We start from the raw sequence: 16,595 nt of genomic DNA on the forward strand, positions 1-16,595 counted from the left end.
CAACGAATCATCTTAGTGTGATTCGTCAACCAGCCATCGCTATTGCAAAGCTCTTACTAATAAAGATTCAGTTTAAGCATAACTCTGACTTGTGTGATACGTTTGTCTCTCCTCATTTGATAATACAGAAATTAACCACCACAGGTGTAAAAAACATTCACCTGTAGTTTCAAGAACATTCCTAGAGCACGTTTCATCTGTTCTTTAAAGGTTCCCAGAATGTTTCGTTAGGTTGTGGTAACATTGTGGGCACAAGAGATAGGTTCCCAAAACACTAAAACGGTCCAGTTTTCCATTGATGTTCACACAATATATATTTTACCTGGACTTAGAGGTCCTCACAAAAATGTTCTTGCAACATTCCAGACAACTCCCATAACTTCATTAAATGTTTTAGGAACCTTTAAATCATTCAGACCAGGTGTTCTGACAACATTCTTACAACATTATAGGAATGTCCTGTGTACCCTAAATCAAACATTATCTGAATGTCGGCACAACTGGACAATTTTAGTGTTTTGGGAACTTATCTCTTTTCATGCTCCCACAACGTTCCCACAACTTAAAGAAACATTCTGGGAACCTTTACAGAACAAGACAAAATGTGTTCTGGGAATTTTCTTGTAGCATCAGGTGAATGTTCTTTGAACCCTAAAAGAAACATCCGCACAAATGGACAGTTTTTGTGTTTTGGGAACATATTTTTTGTGATGTCCCCACAATGTTCTCAGCAGACTGTTCCCTGAACCTATTGAAACATTCTGGGAACCTTTAAAGAACAGATTAAATATGTTATATGAATGTTGTGGTTTTATACAAACATTCTATAATAATCAGCACAACTGGACAGTTTTTGTGTTATGAGAACATTTGCTGCGACCTAACAAATGTTCTGGGAACTTTCACAGAACCAATTTTTGTTTTCTGAGTAGACTCTGATTTGGCCCGTTTTTGGCTCGTACACAGATGACATGTATCATTAACTTAGATGTACAGTAGGTCTTTGTCACTTAACCTTAATGGAACAGTAGGACATTGTCACTAGTAATAACAAAATAACGTACCTTTTCTGGAGTGGTGGACGGTTTGAATTGAATTGCATTAAGTTTTCCTTTCTTACAAGTGCAGCTAGCGAACTTCATGCTCCTTCTAATATGACTACTACATAAAATGAGACGCTATGCTATTCCCTGCTGCTCATGCTTTATTGAGGGGACAAAAGCATGGAATTACAGCATGTCACAATAACACAGTTCTGTGTTGCTGCAGGACTTAAGTCTACGAACACAGAGGAACGCTCACTGAGCCAGTCAGTGGCAGTCACATTAGAAGATACACCTCATTCTCATTCTCTACAGTCACTCACTCAGTCAGTCCCACTGGATCCACGGCCAAACACATACTACTGTTAGGGAAGATTAGCAGCTGGATATTGGAAAGTATAAATCATTAACATAATTCTGCACACATGCTGTGCATATGCCCGAAGAAACATGTACACGAGAGGGAAACGTGAGAAGACTACATACAGTACATTCGGAAAGTATTCAGTCCCCTCGACTTTTTCTACATTTTGTTACTTTACAGCCTTATTCTAAAGTTGATTAAATGAATAGCTTTCCTCATCAATCTACACACAATACCCCATAATGACAAAGCGAAAAACAGGTTTTTATACATTTTTGAACATTTATAAAAAAACAAATGAAATACCTTATTTAATTAAGTATTCAGACCCTTTTCTATGAGACTCGAAATGGAGCTCAGGTGCATCTTGTTTCTATTGATCATCCTTGAGATGTTTCTACAACTTAATTGGAGTCCACCTGTGGTAAATTCAATTTATTGGACATGATTTGGAAAGGCACACAGCTGTTTATATAAGGTCCCACAGTTGACAGTGCATGTCAGAGCAAAATTGGAATTGTCCGTAGAGCTCCAAGACAGGATTGTGTCGAGGCACAGATCTGGGGAAGGGTACCAAAACATTTCTGCAGCATTGAAGGTCCCAAATACACAGTGGCCTCCATCATTCTTAAATTGAAGCAGTTTGGAACTGCCAAGACTCTTCCTAGAGCCGGCCAAACTGAGCGAATGGGGGAGAAGTGCCTTGGTCAGGGAGGTGACCAAGATGTTATTTTATTTGATTTGATTAGGCTCTCTTTTAGTCCTCATTTGGACTAATCTTCCAAGAGTCTTTAAACATTAAAATACAATTTATAATACAATCTCATTTTCACATATAACACACTGTTACAAACAGACATAATACGCTGCCAAATTGACCAGATAAATACTCTGAAAAGAGTCTGAACAGTCTGAAAATATAGAGTGGTTCCTTCATCTACCATAGTCCTGCACAACCTTCCAATTTATTACATTTAAATGGTCCTAAAGTATTGTTTGAATTTATATATTGAAAGGTTTCTGGTTTGCTCAAATAAATTATTCAATTTCTTTATTGCTCTGAATCAAAATGTTATTTTGCCTATTTCTCTTTTCTGTCTGGATAACACATAGATGATGGACAATCTATTCCTAGTATTTACTGAATGTTTGTCTCTTACCAACGGAATACTGTTGTGAATGGAGTTTGGCCATTTTAAACAGTGTACATTGTGAAATAAAATAAGCATGTTTTTTTCAATTATCTTGTTGATTGATGACCAACCAAGAGCATGACTACAACAGAAGAACCATATCTCCACCTTAAAACAATCCTTGCTGCTTTGTTCTGTGCAATCTGCAGCCTCCTAATTTCACCTGCTGATGCATTTCCCCAGCTCTTCTCCCCCGATTGCTCAGTTTGGCTGGGCAGCCAGCTCTAGGAAGAGTCTTGGTAGTTTCAAACTTCTTCCATTTAAGAATGACGGAGGCCACTGTGTATTTGGGGACCTTCAATGCTGCAGAAATGTTTTGGTACCCTGTTCTGTGGCCTGGGGAAGGGTACTTCTGTTGTAGTTATGCACAGAACACTAGTTCACCTGACTCCAAAATTAATGCTTGGCTTGTTTGCTTAAGAATCTTTCCTGGTAAATACTTAGCTATCCTTCTGATCATGCATGCAGTTGAATGTTTTATTTTTACATAGGTTAGTTATTTGAGACGACCATGATAAACAGTTGTCTAGCTGCACCCCTAGTAGTTTGGTTTCTGCCACATCCTCAATTTGTGCTCCCCCATACTTAATTGTATCCCATGTTGTGTTGGCATGTTCTTCTTGGAACCTAACCTTCATTTTCTTGGTGTTCAAAATAAGTTTGTTCTGGCAAACCCACTCCCTGATATTTCCCAGATCTACTTTTAAAGCTTGCTGTACCTGTTGAACCGATTGTCTTGCTGTATAAATTGTAGTATCATCTGTAAATATAGTAGCTTGAGTTTCAGATAAGGGATAAGGAAGGTCGTTGGTATATATTAAGTAAAGAGGTGGCCCAAGGCAGCTGCCATGCGGTATTCCACAGTTTAAAGGGGAAGAAAATGACCCATTGATATAGGGTCATTTTTGGGGGTTTCCTGTCAGTTAGATATGACTGTACCCAATTCAATGCTGCCTCCTTAAACCCATAATGCAGTAATTTTGTCAAAATGATTTCATGATCCACTAAATCAAAGGCTGCACTAAAATCTAAAAATAGTACACCCACAGACATGTCATTAGCATTGAGCCACTGGTCAGTCATGTCAACCAATGCAGTGGTAGTGGAATGTTTTTTGCGATAAACATGCTAATTGGCTGTGATCAGATCATTATTTTCCATGTACTCCCATATTTGTCTACTCACAATACCCTCCAATATCTAGGAGTGAAGAGAGAAGACTAATTGGTTGACTATTGGCAGGAGTAATGGGTTCTTTGCTGTCTTTCCGGATTGGACAAAGTTTAGCATGCTTCCATACATTTGGAAATGTCCCTTTTCCAGTGACCAATTACATATATATTTCAAGAACCTGATGGTCACTCTGACAGAGCTCCAGAGTTCCTCTGTTGAACCTTCCAGAAGGACGAACCACCTCTGCAGCACTCCACCAATCAGGCCTTTATGGTAGAGTGGCCAGACGGAAGCCACTCCTCATTAAAAGGCACATGACAGCCCACTTGCAGTTTGCCAAAAGGCACTTAAAAGACTCTCTGACTATGAGAAACAAGATTCTCTGGTCAGATGAAACCAAGATTGAACTCTTTGGCCTGAATGCCAAGTGTCCCTATGGTATGGTGAAACATGGTAGTGGCAGCATCATGCTATGGGTATCTTTTTCAGTGGCAGGGACTAGGTAACTAGTCAGGATCGAGGGAATGATGAAAGGAGCAAAGTACAGAGAGATCCTTAATGAAAACCTGGTCCAGAGCACTCAGGATTTCAGACTGGGACAACGACCCTAAGCACACAGCCGAGACAGCGCAGGAGTGGCTTCGGGACAAGTCTCTGAATGTCCTTGAGTGGCCTAGCCAGAGCTTGAGAGGATCTGCCGAGAAGAATGGGAGAAACTCCCCAAATACAGGTGTGCCAAGCTTGTAGCGTCATACTCAAGAAGACTCGAGGCTGTAATCACTGCCAAAGGTGCTTCAACAAAGTACTGAGTAAAAGGCCTGAATACTTATCTAACTGTGATATTTCAGTTGTTGTTTTTTATATACATTTGCACAAATTTCTAAAAACCTGTTTTTGCTTTGTCACTATTCTTATTTAGATCCATTTTAAAATAAGGCTGTAACATAATGATTATAACGTCTGAATACTTTCTGAATTCACTGTAAATAGGCATTGAAAGCATAAGGCTAAGTAATGCAAGAAAGTAATAAGTAATGCAAGAAAACAACACACACACATGCTGCACACACCTACAAATGTATACACATTGCCAGAAGCAATAGTGTGATGATAGCAGAGTCAGGGAAGCCACAAGATTGACAACTCATCCATTCATATATTCATACTGCGTTACATTATATGCTGTATGTACACAATGCACAGATCAATGTGCTCCAGAAATCCTTCCTGTTGGTGGATGTTGGTAAATGACGTGTAAACCATGTCGTCTAGTGTAGAGACTGGAGGCTGAGAGAGAGAGTTCTACGTCTGGTTACTGTGTCTTACGGAGGTATGCTAGCTACCTGCCTTCCTGCATGGGCAGAAACGTGCATGAAACTGGCTTAGCCACTATCAGGCGGCAAGCATCACCCCCAGTCATCAGCCCTCCCCCTCACTCTGCAGGGCTGTTGGGGGGGAGATAAGGGGGGACACCCCTCCATCCCTCCCTTCTCCATACCCTATCCCTCCATCCCCACCATCCCTCCCTTCTCCATACCCCATCCCTCCATCCCCACCATCCCTCCCTTCTCCATACCCCATCCCTCCATCCCCACATCCCTCCCTTCTCCATACCCCATCCCTCCATCCCCACCATCCCTCCCTTCTCCATACCCCATCCCTCCATCCCCACCATCCCTCCCTTCTCCATACCCCATCCCTCCATCCCTCCCTTCTCCATACCCCATCCCTCCATCCCCACCATCCCTCCCTTCTCCATCCCCTCCATCCCTCCCTTCTCCATACACCATCCCTCCATCCCCACCATCCCTCCATTCTCCATACCCCATCCCTCCATCCCTCCCTTCTCCATACCCCATCCCCACCATCCCTCCCTTCTCCATCCCCTCCATCCATCCCTTCTCCATACCCCATCCCTCCATCCCCACCATCCCTCCCTTCTCCATACCCCATCCCACCATCCCTCCCTTCTCCATCCCCTCCATCCCTCCCTTCTCCATACACCATCCCTCCATCCCCACCATCCCTCCATTCTCCATACCCCATCCCTCCATCCCTCCCTTCTCCATACCCCATCCCCACCATCCCTCCCTTCTCCATCCCCTCCATCCATCCCTTCTCCATACCCCATCCATCCATCCCCATCATCCCTTGCTTCTCCATACTCCATCCCTCCATCCCCACCATCCCTCCCTTCTCCATACCCCATCCCTCCATCTCCTCCATCCCTCCCTTCTCCATACCCCATCCCTCCATCTCCTCCATCCCTCCCTTCTCCATACCCCATCCCTCCATCTCCTCCATCCCTCCCTTCTCCATACCCCATCCCTCCATCCCCACCATCCCTCCCTTCTCCATACCCCATCCATCCATCCATCCCTCCCTTCTCCATACCCCATCCCTCCATCCATCCCTCCATCCCTCCATCCCTCCCTTCTCCATACCCCATCCCCACCATCCCTCCCTTTTCCATACCCCATCGACCTCCATCCCTCCCTTCTCCATACCCCATCCCTCCATCCCTCCCTTCTCCATACCCACCATCCCTCCCTTCTCCATACCCCATCCCTCCATCCCTCCCTTCTCCATACCCCATCCCTCCATCCCCTCCATCCCTCCCTTCTCCATACCCCATCCCCACCATCCCTCCCTTTTCCATACCCCATCCCTCCATCCCCTCCATCCCTCCCTTCTCCATACCCCATCCCTCCATCCCTCCCTTCTCCATAACCCATCCCTGCATCCCCACCATCCCTCCCTTCTCCATACCCCATCCCACCATACCCCATCCCTCCATCCCTCCCTTCTCCATACCCCATCCCTCCATCCCTCCCTTCTCCATACCCCATCCCTTCATCCCTCCCTTCTCCATACCCCATCCCTCCATCCCTCCAATCTCCATACCCCATCCCTGCATCCCTCCAATCTCCATACCCCATCCCTCCTCTCCATCCCCATCCCTCCAATCTCCATACCCCATCCCTGCATCCCTCCAATCTCCATACCCCATCCCTCCATCCCTCCCTTCTCCATACCCCATCCCTGCATCCCTCCATCCCATACCCCATCCCTCCATACCTCCCTTCTCCATACCCCATCCCTCCATCCCTCCAATCCCCATACCCCATCCCTCCATCCCTCCCTTCTCCATACCCCATCCCTCCATCCCTCCAATCTCCATACCCCATCCCTCCATCCCTCCAATCTCCATACCCCATCCCTTCATCCCTCCCTTCTTATCCACTCTCATAGGTCTTATAGGGACAGAGACATGAACGTGTAGCTACACAGAGCGGCATTTATATTCTTTTTAAATTGTCTGTGATTTTTCCATTGAGATAAGTTTCTTGGGAACATCTGTTTCGTGGCTGGAAGGTAGAGGCCTGAGTTGTATAGTGGTACTCTGGCAGGCAATGGCGATAGAGGAAGAGAGAGTGAAGGAGAGGAGAGGGGGAGGAAGAGAGTGGGTGGGGTAGAGGGCGACCAAGGGAAGGAGAAAGAGGGAGGGGAAAGGAGGGAGAGAGAGAAGAGAGAGAGGGAGATGGAGGGAGAGAGGACAGACTGCTTTACCTGGCTGATAGGTAGCTCCCAAACAACGCTCACAGGCCCAACCATATTATGAAAGCACTCTGCCTCCAGGCTAGTAGACCAGATCAGGTAAACATTGTGTTATTAGAAATGCCAACAAAATAAGGACATGACACACCGTTTGGCAAACTTTCACTCATAAACCACCTCAACCATTTTGACCTGTACTGCCATTACCATTCTGCCTGATTAATTGCCATGGGATTGTAATTACATATTCATGTCATCACAATGCATAGATAGAGAACAGAATGGTAATGAAACCTATCCTCGAAGCTGCCTAGCTGCTTACAAGTACTAGGCTGAGCGGTGTAGAGGTGTCATGCTTATGTAGGCATTGTGATGATGACCTAACCTCGCTCTTCCTCATTGACATTCTGAGAGATACGTACCCCGGGCCTGACCGGGAGTCAGAGAGGCGCTGCTCTGCCGTGCATAGGTGTGGGAACGGGAACAGGGGAGAGACTGCTGGCGGCGGAGGGAGAGATTGCGTGGCAATCTATGCATGGCAGATTTACATTTAAAGTAGTTTCAGCACATGCCCCACTTCCTGATGTGTGCTCCGCTCTGCCAGGGGCTGGAGGGGCCGACTTATCACAGAGTCATCAATCGCACGTGATGCACCCTGATAGGCCCCTGCAGTAAGTTACCACGGTACGAGGCAGCCTAACACCTCTCTGCTCAGACAGACAGGGGAGAGATGAGGTGGCATCTAATAGAGCACGCCTTTTGAAGTGTAATTATATTACATTTGGAAGCGGCCTGTGCCGTTTTGACAGCTCCGTGTGCTTCGCCGGGACGCGAGTTTGTGTGTGTGTGGGTGTGTGTGGGTGTGTGTGAACGCACTGCGACCATGTGTGGTGGATGATTGACACACAGTGTAATGAGCAGGATGAGCAGCGTCAATACAGAATTGTGATTGAATCCTACTACAACGGCTCTGATGCTCGTCGGATGTGGCAGGGCTTGACAACTATTACGGACTATAAATGGAAACCCAGACGCGAGCTTCCCAGTGAAGCAAATTTATCAGATCAGCTAAATGCCTTTTATGCTCGCTTCGAGGCAAGCAACACTGAAGCATGCACGAGAGCACCAGCTGTTCTGGATGACTGTGTGATAACGCTCTCGGTAGCCGATGTGAATAAAACCTTTAAACAAGTCAACATTCACAAAGCAGTTGGGCCAGACAGATAACCAGGACGTGTACTCACTGACATTTTCAACCTCTCCCTGACCAAGTCTGTAATACCTACATGTTTCAAGCAGACAACCATAGTCCATGTACCCAAGGAAGCGAAGGTAACCTCCTTAAATGATTACCGCCCTGTGGCACTCACGTCGGTAGCCATGAAGTGTTTTGAAAGGCTGGTCATGGCTCACATCAACAGCACCCCCCCCCCTTGACCCACAGATGACGCAATCTCAATCACACTCCACACCACCCTTTCTCACCTTGACAAAAGGAACACCTACAGTTGAAGTTGGAAGTTTACATACACCTTAGCCGTTTTTCACAATACCCGACATTTAATCCAAGTAAAAATTCATCAACTATCTGAGCAGCTAACCGATCACTGCAGCTGTACATAGTCCATCTGTAAATAGCCCACCCAATCTACCTACCTCATCCCCATACTGTTTTTATTTTATTTACTTTTCTGCTCTTTTGCACACCAGTATCTCTACTTGCACATCATCATCTGCTCATTTATCACTCCAGTGTTAATCAGCTAAATTGTAATTATTCGCTCCTATGGCCTATTTATTGCCTACCTCCTCATGCCTTTTGCACACACTGTATATATACTTTCTTTTCTGTACTGTGTCATTGACTTGTTTGTGTTATTGGCTTGTTTATTGTTTACTCCATGTGTAACTCTGTGTTGTTGTCTGTGTCACACTGCTTTGCTTTATCTTGGTCGCAGTTGCAAATGAGAACTTGTTCTCAACTAGCCTACCTGGTTAAATAAAGGTGAAATAAAAATCAAATGAAAAAGGTTTGTAGGCCTCCTTGCTCTCACACACTTTTTCAGTTCTGTCCTCAAATTTTCTATAGGATTGAGGTCAGGGCTTCGTGATGGCCACTCCAATACCTTGAGTTTGTTGTCCTTAAGCCATTTTGCCACAATTTTGGAAGTATGCTAGCGGTCATTGTCCATATGGAAGACCCATTTGTGACCAAGCTTTAACTTCCTGACTGATGTTTTGAGATGTTGCTTCAATATATCCACATAATTTTCCTACTTCATGATGCCATCTATTTTGTGAAGTGCACCAGTCCCTCCTGCAGCAAAGCATCCCCACAACATGATGCTGCCACCCCCGTGCTTCACGGTTGGGATAGTATACATCGGCTTGCAAGCCTTCCCCTTTTACATCCAAACATAACGATGGTCATTATGGCCAAACAGTTCTATTTTTGTTTCATCAGACCAGAGGACATGTCTCCAAAAAGTATGATCGCTGGCCTCATGTGCAGTTCCAAACCGTAGTCTGGCTTTTTTATGGTGGTTTTGGAGCAGTGGCTTCTTCCTTGCTGAGCAGCCTTTCAGGTTAAGTCGATATAGGAATCGTTTTACTGTGGACATAGATACTTTTGTACCTGTTTCCTCCAGCATCTTCACAAGGTCCTTTGCTGTTGTTCTGGGATTGATTTGCACTTTTCACACCAAAGTACGTTCATCTCTAGAAGACAGAATGCGTCTCCTTCCTGAGCAGTATGACAGCTGCGTGGTCCCATGGTGTTTATACTTGCCTACTATTGTTTGTACAGATGAACGTTGTAGCTTCAGGCGTTTGGAAATTACTCCCAAGGATGAACCAAATTTGTCTTGGCTGATTTCTTTTGATTTTCCCATGAGGTCAAGCAAAGAGGCGCTGAGTTTGAAGGTAGGCCTTGAAATACATCCACAGGTACACCTTCAATTGACTCAAATTATGTCAATTAGCCTACCAGAAGCTTCTAAAGCCATGACATAATTGTCTGGAATTTTCCAAGCTGTTTAAAGGCACAGCCAACTTAGTGTAACTTCTGACCTGCTGGAATTGTGATACAGTGAAATAATGTGTCTGTAAAGAATTGTTGTAAAAATGTATTGTGTTATGTACAAAGTAGACGTCCTAACCGACCTGCCAAAACTAGAGTTTGTTAAACAAGACATTTGTGGAGTGGTTGAAAAACGAGTTTGAATGACTCTAACATAAGTGTACGTAAACTTCCGACTTCAACTGTACATTTTAGTAATTTAGTAGACACTCTTATCCAGAGCAATTTACATTTGGTTGCGTAATTCAACAATTGTGTAAATAGCAGGATACCCTCAAATTAAAAATCATCAGGCTTGGCTCTAGATAATACCTATCTATGCATACTTTACATTGTTTGCGAGATCAGACATAGTATCACTATAATCAAAGTGATTATTTTCATAATTTCATTGAAAAGACGTGGAAACAACATTGATTCAACCAGTGTGTGTCCATTGGGTCCCCTCCCCTCTTATCCTCTCATAATCAAAGGGCTGGGTGTCCTGGGGAATAGGGCCAGTGTTAGGAGGGTGTCCTGGGGAATAGGGCCAGCATTAGGAGGGTGTCCTTGGGAATAGGGCCAGCGTTAGGAGGGTGTCCTGGGGAATAGGGCCAGTGTTAGGAGGGGTAATAGGTAATAGGTAATAGGAGCTTGCCTATTACAGTCAGAACACTGTTTACACCAAGACAAAATGTTTCATTCTCCACTACACTATTGACAAGAATGCATTCTCCAGCAGATGTAGTAGAAGTGTTGAGGAGGATTCAACAGAGCTGATCACATGGATCAGCCAGAATCACAACTAGTTCCCCTCTCTCTTTCTCTCTCTCTCTCTCTCTCTCTCTCTCTCTCTCTCTGGACTTGGTTCCTTTGGACTTAGGGCTGTGGAACTGAGCACCAGACCCTCTCTCTGAGCTGCTGTCTGTCGATTACCTAGGGTCAGCCTCTCCCCTCTTCTTCCCTGCCCCTCTCCTTTCCTTTCCTGTCCCCCTTTCCTCTCCTCCCCTTCCCTCTCTTCCAGGTTCATTGTGGATGCTCACCAGCACAGTCCCTCATATCTCTCTCTTCCCTGTCGCCCACATTTTCAAAATGAACAAACCTGATTGAGCGAATGCCTCTGTAAATGAATGATTTCTTAAGGACTTGGCCAGCCTAACACCATCCACAGGGTAAAGCTTATTATCGGCCCATACATGCCACGCCACAGGGAGGGAGAGGTGCGTGTGTGTGTGAGTGTCGGGGGTGGTGGTGTATTTCCATAATAATCGGGCACATTTTGGCGTCTGAGACAGAGGGCCTCCTGTCGCACTGCTTTTATAACAGAGCAGTTAGCATTTTTTCCTCCATGTATAAATATGTATAATTCTGATCAGATTCATTGAAACGCCTAAGTATACAGAGATGTAGAAGATAAGCAGAGAGAGAGAGAAAGAGGGGGAGAGCGTGTGCTTCAGACATAGCTACAGTACTTCAGAGAGTAAAGAGTCTAAAGCTCCTGCAGGTCTTTCCTCTGGGTACAGAGTACAGACTAGACTGCCTTGAATTGAAAACAGCATCTCGCTAACTCTTCCTCCCTAAGAAAGCTGAGCAGAGAACTTTGCACACCAAACTGATAAATAAGGTGCAGGGCCTCTGACACAAAAGCCTCACCCCAATTTCCAATGATCTTGAGGAGATCAGATTGCCTTAAGTCATTTTATTTTCTGCATTATCTATTCCTGGACCATCTTTTTGCCTAACATTCTAAGACGCGTGGTTCCTGTGTTTTTGAAGGACGAACGGAGAATGTATCTCCAGGGGAAAAAACAACATGACGATACAAAAGCAGTTCGACCAGTGTGTCTGGGCATTCATTAAAAAGAGATCATATTGCATGATTCCGCGACATGGTGCTGATGTCTGCAATAGTCTTCTAGACAGCCAGGGGACCTTCAGATGACATTTGTCACAAGAGGCTTAACTCACCATATACATTATCCTACAGCTGCACAAAAGTGATTCCTTGTTTATAGAATTGTGTTTGAGTCATCGGCTATCATGATGTCCATACTCCCTGTGTGTGGATAGAGAACATGCTGTATGCAAGAGAACCATAGATGCATCTTAGTTTAGATGTATCTTAGTAGTTTTATCACAGGAATAAACCTCACATTTGTAAATGTACAGTATAAGTCATAAAAGGGAACCTATGTTCAGTTACAGATAGTGAAGGGGGGGATGAACGATGGAATGACAGAATGAGAGAGGAGGGTTAGGAAGAGCGTAGTTGAGGGATCTGGAGACCGATGAAGCGAGAGAGGGAGGAGAGGAAGAGAGGGAGGAGGAGAAGGTATTCCCTGGCACCCATCTCTAGCTCCAACCGACTGGCGGTGAGAGGAAGAGGGGAAGAGACGGAGAGAAAGAGAAAAATAGAAAGCGAGAGAGGATTGAGGATGGCATGTTTGAGTGCTGTCTCTCATTAGATGGTGCTGTCAGGGGCCACAAAGAAGGACTGTTGGGACCCCTCCTCCTCCTCTCCCTCATCTTTTACCTCACCCACCCCATCTCCATTGGCCCCTGAGATACGTCCTGGGAGGGGAGAAGATTAATGAGCAATAGCAAGATGAACAGGAGCCAGGCCCTGTGTGCAGCTATGAAAGATGATGCATGCCCTGTTATAAATAAAAACATGGAAAAGTGTAACTATAAAACAATAACACCCAATGCAAAACAAGTGAGCAGTTTTTAGTTTTTCTTTAGTTTTATTTGCAAAGTAGAATCACAAAGCAGAAGGCCTTTTTTCCTCTGTAGGGAGTTCTTTTCTTCTTTTCTCCCCCCCCAGAAGAATAGAGTTTAGAGAAGCGACTGTACTGTGCGATCACACTCTTAACTGTAGCTGGATCTTGTGTGCAGTGAGTGTGGCGGATGGCTTAGCCCTCCTCTACAGTTACCTTCTCTCCTGTCCTCAGCAGCAATTTGAAAACATGGCGCTGGAATGGAAAGCTGCCGTTTTACGGGCTCCTGATAAATTCTGCTATTTAGTGTTTTTTTTGCGCTATTCGTTACTTTTTTTGTACATAATGTTTCCTATGACCGAAAAGAACTTCTGGACATCAGAACAGCGATCACTAACCTCGTTGAAGATTTCTACTTCAACGAGTCAGCGGCACAACACATACCGAGACGTCAGCAAGTAGATAAACCGCCTCTACCCTCCATTCTATTGGCGAACGTACAATCACTGGAAAACAAATTGGACGAACTCCGTTCGAGACTACCTATCAACAGGACCTGTAATATCCTATGTTTCTGGGAGCAATTGCTGAACAAGGATAATATACTTCTAGCTGTTTTTTCTATGCGTTGTCAGAACAGAACGGCAGCTTCGGGTAAACTCAAGTGGGAGGTGTGTGTCTCTTTGTTAATAACAGCAGGTGCGCTATCTCTAATATTAAAGATGCACTGTGCAGAAATCGCTCCGTCATCTCCTGGTTGCAAAAATTCTAATTATTAACCTAATTTCAATTTATGTGACAAAACAAGCAAGTAAATTGTAGACAATCATTGTATCATATTAACCGTTGTTATTTATCTTTTCCATAACCAAACATTTGTTTTTTACTGTTTGAAGCTGGTCTACAAAACCGAAAGCAAAAGACGCAAAAACAAAACTTAAGAACAGGAAGCATAGAAATAACGCAAATAGAATGGATCTTCCGCTTTTTAGACTTGCTTTGAGTGAAAATGACAGCTCTATAACAAACATTTCATCCAAAAAGTTAGATATTTCAGCTTTAATAAAGTCTCTAGGTTCTGCTAGCCCGAGTTAGAATACCTCATGATAAGCTGTAGACCATACTATTAATCAAGAGGGAATATTTTTCGTAGCCGTCTATTTACCACCATAAGCCGATGCGGGCACTAAGACCGCACTCAATGAGCTGTATAAGGTCATAAGCAAACAAGAAAATGCTCATCAAGAGGTGGCGCTCCTAGTGGCTGGTGATTTTAATGCAGGGTAATTAAAATCCGTCGTACCTAATTTCTACCAGCATGTCATCTGTACAACTAGAGGCGAAAAAGCTCTAGATGACCTTTACTCCACACACAGAAATGAATACAAAGCTCTCCCTTGCCCTCCATTTGGCAAATCTGACGACAGTTAGTTAAATAGTTGGGTAGCCAAATGGCTACCCAACTATTTACATTCACCCTTTTTGCGCTAACTTTTCTTGACTCATCACATACTCTGCTGCTACTGTTTATTATCTAACCTGTTGCCTAGTAACTTTTCCTAGTTATATGTACACATCTACCTCAGTTACTTATACCCCTGAACATCGACTCACTACTGATATCCCGTGTATACAGTGCCTTCGCAAAGTATTCAGACCCCTTGTCTTTTTCCACATTCTGTTACGTTACAACCTTATTCTAAAATGTACATCCTCATCAATCTACAAACAATACTCCATAATTACGAAGCAAAAACAGCTTTTTAGAAAATTAAAAACAGAAAGACCTTATGTACATAAGTATTCAGACCCTTGACCCTTGACAGGATTGTGTCGAAGGCACAGATCTGGGAAAGGGTACCAAAAACTTCCTGCAGCATTGAAGGTCCCCAAGAACACAGTGGCCTCCATCATTCTTAAATGGAAGAAGTTTGGAACCACCAAGACCCTTCCTAGCTCTAGCCGCCTGGCCAAACTGAGCAATTGGGGGTGAAGGGCCTTGGTCAGGGAGGTGACCAAGAACCTGATGGTCACTCTGACAGAGCTTCAGAGTTCCCCTGTGGAGATAGGAGAACCTTCCAAAAGGACAACCATCTCTGCAGCACTCCACCAATCAGGCCTTTATGGTAGAGTGGCCAGACGGAAGCCACTCCTTAGTAAAAGGCACATGACAGCCCACTTGGAGTTTGCCAAAAGCCACCTAAAGACTCTCAGACCGTGAGAAACACAATTTTCCGCTTAGATGAAATGAATGCCAAGCTTCAGGTCTGGAGGAAACATTGCACCATCCCTAAGCATGGTGGTGGCAGCATCAAATTGTGGGGATGTGTTTCAGCAACAGGGACTGAGAGACTAGTCAGGATGAAGGGAATGATGAACGGAGCAAAGTACAGAGAGATCCCCGATGAAAACCTGCTCCAGAGCGATCAGGGCCTTAGACTGGAGCGAAGGTTCATGTTCCAACAGCACACAACCCTAAGCACTTCTTCTAAGCTTCAGGACAAGTGGCCCAGCCAGAACCAGGACTTGAACCAGATCAAACATCTCTGGAGAGACTTCAAAATAGCTGTGCAGCAACGCTTCCCATCCAACCTGACAGAGCTTGAGAGGATCTTTAGAGAAGTATGTGAGAAACTCCCGAGATATAGGTGTGCCAAGCTTGTAGCGTCATACTTAAGAAGACTCGAGGCTGTAATCACTGCCAAAGGTGCATCAACAAAGTAGAATAGGAGAAACTCTCGAGATATAGGTGTGCCAAGCTTGTAGCGTCATACCCAAGAAGACTAGAGGCTGTAATCACTGCCAAAGGTGCTTCAACAAAGTACGGAGTATTAGGTCTGAATACTTATCTAAATGTGATGTTTCAGTTGTTCAGTTGTTGTTTTTTTTACATTTGCAAAAATGTCTAAATGTGTCTGAATACTTTCCAAATGCACTTTAGAGCCAAGTTATTAGTCATTGTGTATTATTACTTTTCTTATTATTACGTTTTATTAAGTAATAGTTTTCTATTCATTCTCTAGTTTGTTTCTCTCTACATGGTTGGTAAGTAAGCATTTCACTGTTAGTCTACACCTGTTGTTTACAATGCATGTGACAAATAAAATGAGTCTTTCCCATTCATTGTGGAAGCAGGCACCCTACACTACACACGTCAATTACCACAGCAAGTGAAATCACTGCAACACTTAACAAAGAGCTGCAGTCAGTTTCAGAATGACTGGCAAGAAGTACGTTAGTCCTAAATATTTAAAAAACTAAAAGCATTGTATTTGGGACAAATCATTCACTAAACCCTGAACCTCAACAAAATCCTGTAATGAATCATGTGGAAGTTGAGCAAGTTGAAGAGACTAAACTGCTTGGTGTAACCCTGGATTGTATAAACTGTCATGGTCAAAACATATTGATTGAACAGTAGCTAAGATGGGGAGTTGTCTGTCCATAATAAAGCCCCACTCTGCTTTCTTAACAGCGTGTGTGTACAGA

General features: G+C 44.2%; 1 protein-coding gene across 1 annotated transcript in view; it reads left to right on the forward strand.

Annotated features, from left to right (window-relative positions):
- Window positions 1-16,595, forward strand: part of LOC112215211 (calmodulin-binding transcription activator 1) — a 622,788-nt gene that overhangs the window by 310,540 nt on the left and 295,653 nt on the right. The window lies entirely within an intron of this gene.

This window comes from Oncorhynchus tshawytscha, linkage group LG16, assembly GCF_018296145.1.
Source record: "Oncorhynchus tshawytscha isolate Ot180627B linkage group LG16, Otsh_v2.0, whole genome shotgun sequence".
Taxonomy (NCBI): Eukaryota; Metazoa; Chordata; class Actinopteri; order Salmoniformes; family Salmonidae; genus Oncorhynchus; species Oncorhynchus tshawytscha.